At 35.0% G+C, this 3838-nt stretch overlaps 1 non-coding gene across 1 annotated transcript; it reads right to left on the bottom strand.

Moving 5' to 3' along the window:
- Positions 1-1759: 1759 nt before the first annotated feature.
- Positions 1760-1865, bottom strand: LOC122003102. Its single transcript, XR_006117774.1, has one exon. It is a non-coding gene; the product is annotated as a small nucleolar RNA R71 (small nucleolar RNA).
- Between the last annotated feature and the right edge of the window lie 1973 nt (positions 1866-3838).

Raw genomic sequence — 3838 nt, 5'->3', positions numbered from 1 at the left:
GATTGGATCCGAAGACAAGGCTTCTTCGTAGATAAGTTTTCTCTTTCCCCCCTCTTCTTGTTTTCTTGGATTGGGGATTCAAGGAAAGCTTGTAATCTCTATTTCTTCGGATTTTCTTCCTCGATTTATGGAGTAGATATTGTATTCTAGGATTAAGGGAGTATTTGTACGATGGATTGATGTAATCTCTTATGGATTTGCCATTTTCTTATTTCAATGACATTATCTTGCTTGTATCAATTAGATCTTGAATGATTGATGGTGATTTGTGCTTAATTCTCATTCTTGATTGATTGTTTGGATTTCTTATGGACTTTGTAAAGATAAACTCTCACTCGATCATCCGAGGGATCCACGTGACAGGTGCAAGCCCGTGTAAGGACGTTTGAGAGATAATCTTGAAGAGGAAATAGGGATATTCAAGAGAGTAGGATGGATTTTATGATTAGCTTCTTGTATCTTGATAGATTAATGAGTCGTGGGCTTCTACGTTGATATCCGAGGAAGGCATAGTAATAGGTGCACTTCTGTGTAAGGACAACATAGGTTCATGTCTAATTAATCCTATTTAGATACATTTCTCAGTCCTTAGCCGGTTGTCTATTGCAAGAGGGAACCGACAACTTTCTACATGTTTGGCAATTGAGGGATAAGAATTGGTGAACCATTTACATTCAAGAAGTCTTACAAAGAAACCGAAACTCCTAGAATCTTCCTTTATCATAACCCAAAACTCTAAACTCTTGTTTGTTGATCTTTAATATTAGATTTGTTTACCTTTACTTTGCTTTTGAAACGATTGGATAGTTGTTTAGCTAATTCGCATTGAGATATTTCTAGTGCTTATTCCAGTCCCTGTGGATACGATAATCTTTTATATTACTTGCGACATTTCCGTACACTTGCGGAGCGTAACAAGTTTTTGGCGCCGTTGCCGGGGACTGCGCTATAACATTAGGAATTATCAATTGAGTTAGACTAAACATAACTTTTCTTTCTTTCTTTACATTTTCATAGTTGTAACTTTAGAATTCTGTTTCTATAAGCTTTTCTTTTCTTGAATAACATTCTTGACAATTCTAATTCTAATTCTAACTTTGCATTCTTGATTTCTAGCACTCTAATATAACTTTTCTCTGTTTTATCTTTTGATCTAGTTTCTTTCTTCTTTTTCTTTTGTAAACATATCTTGCAATCTTTAGCATATGAATTATTCTAGACATTTTTCTTTTTCCTTTTATCTTTTCTTTCTTGTTTTCATTATGCACTTTCTTTCTTGCAATTTAAATTCTGCATTCGCTTTCTTGCTTTTCATATTGCATTTTATTTCTTGTTTTTGATTCTTGATAATTTTCTTTTTCTTCTTGAATATCCATGAGCACTAACATGTCAAGCAGGACCATGAGAAATTTTTCTACACCCTTTTCTGCAAGATTTTTATCTCCCATTGTGCAACCTCAAATTGAAGTAGAAAGTTTCCAACTAGACCCAGAGATAATTTTCATGATACAAGGTCACAAATTTGGAGGAGAAGTATCAGAAAGTCCTTATCTGCATCTTGAAACATTTTTAGAGATTTGTGATTTGGTGAAATGTGAAGGAGTATCAGCAAATGCAGTTCGATTGATGACATTTCCTTTCAGTATCAAGGATAAAGCAAGGACTTGGCTATATTCTCTCTGTCCTCAAAGCATCACAAGTTGGGAACAATTGGAGAAGCAATTTCTAAATCATTTTTTCCCTCCAAGTAGAACGGTGTATATGAGGAATTGCATAACAAATTTTTCTCAGGCATATGGAGAATCATTATTTGAAGCATGGGATAGATTCAAGAGTCTTCAAAGACAGTGCCCTCATCATGGTTTTGAAAAATGGTTGATTTTGCACATATTCTATGGAGGAATTTCTTTCTCAGACAAGACTTTATTGGATTCATCAGCTGGAGGTTCTTTTATGGACAAAAGTGTAGATGAAGCTTATTCGTTAATTGATCAAGTGACATTGAACCTCCATGAATGGTCGAACAAAAGTTGGATGGAATTTTCCTCAGATATTCAAAAAGTGCAAGCTATAAATGTAAGAGAGCCTGTCAAACAAAATGAAATTCAACCACCTAAAAATGTTGAAATTCATAAGTCACAGAGTGAGGAGTTCAAACATTTGGGGGCAAAGCTTGATGGTATTGTTTCAAAATGGTTTAAAGAAGATCCCCCTCCTACACAGTCAAGATCCAATGAAGAGTGTGATGATGTGGGGTTGAGAAGTGGCAAAAATCATGAAGAACTTCTGAAGAATGACATGTTTAGAATTGAGGAGAAGAATAATAGAAGATCACAAGAACTCAATTCCATTTATCTAGGAAGTTCCCAAAGGCCAGAAGTATCTTTCCCTCAACGATTAATCACACCAACATTAGATAAGCAAGTTGGACCTCCTCCAAAAGCTCAAAGGGAATTTGGGAAAAAGAGAGTTCAGTCTTTCCCAGGACCTTCACTAAGGGTTCCTTTTCCACAAAGGTTAGTGGGGGTCAACGAAAATAAAGACTTCGGCAAATCCTGTGACACTAATATGGTTGAGTGTAGATTTTTGAATATATATGAAGATGAAGATTTTTCAGATGAGGATTTTATTGATAATGTAGTGGTAAATAAGTTTTCAGATCTATCTCAAAATTTTATAAGGTGTTATAGTGACATCGAATTTTCAGATGATGAATGTGATGTGGTAGATCAACTTAAAACTGCAAGTGAAGTTATTGATCCTCTTGTTATTGATTCTCCTATTGAGGACATAGATGTTGGTTTATTTTTTGATGTATGTGTTGATGATGATGATATGGAAGAATGTGTAGGGAGCTGTGTTGTGGAAGCAGCATCTCAAGGATCACCACCTTTGTCAAGACAACCCTTAGAGGTTTTAAGAATTGATCATGTTGTGGAACAATGTGTAGGGACTTATACAGAGATAGTAGAGTCTCGAGAATCACCATCATTGATATCATCAACACCTAAGCTAGAGCCAGAACCATCATTTGATTCAGAGGAAATCACATCTATATGTTTAGAAATTTCAGGTATTTCTCAACAAAGTAAGGTTAGTATTTCTTGTGATCTTTTGGAAAACTTTATGGAGGTACCTATAATTGACTTTGTTGGATGTGATTCAGTTTTTATTACTTATTCATCTTATCTTGATATGGTTCTAGCTCTATACTATATAACATGCTTGTGGGAGATTTGTTTTTCTTTTGGATGTGCAGATTTCACATGGGCCAATAATTGGAAGCTCAATCTGAACCGTCTTCGACCACCTGAAAAAATTTCCAAGAAGACGAAGATGGAGAGAGCGTTACTTCAATTTTTAATGCCAATGTTTAAAGCTCTCTCTATAATAAGAACCCTTGGTAAGAAGGTTCTAAAATATCTTACCCCTCCAAGAGCAAGATTTAGATGAATCTAATGAGGTGGTCGAGCTAATGACCTTAAACAAGCGCTTCTTGGGAGGCAACCCAAGTTCATTTTCCTTGTTTTCATTCATGTCTTTAGTTCTTTCTAGTTTCATTTCTGAACATGTATCCTCTACTTAATTTTTCTTGTCTATCTTAGTTTTGTAGATTTTAAAGTTGTGGAGGATTGTGAACATTGGATAGAGGAGTATCTAAAAAAAAAACATGAATGTCAACCATTTGGAGCTCATCACTTGGTAACTTCTCTTAAAATCTCCTCCACATTGTTTTTAGTTTTCATTGGGACAATGAAAAATTTAAGTCTGGGGGGATGCATTAGATGCATTAGATGCATTTGATTTGCTTTGTTTGTTTTTGTTTTTGCTTATGTCT

Source organism: Zingiber officinale, chromosome 7A (genome assembly GCF_018446385.1).
Source record: "Zingiber officinale cultivar Zhangliang chromosome 7A, Zo_v1.1, whole genome shotgun sequence".
Classification (NCBI taxonomy): domain Eukaryota; kingdom Viridiplantae; phylum Streptophyta; class Magnoliopsida; order Zingiberales; family Zingiberaceae; genus Zingiber; species Zingiber officinale.
This window is presented reverse-complemented; position numbering and strand designations above follow the sequence as displayed.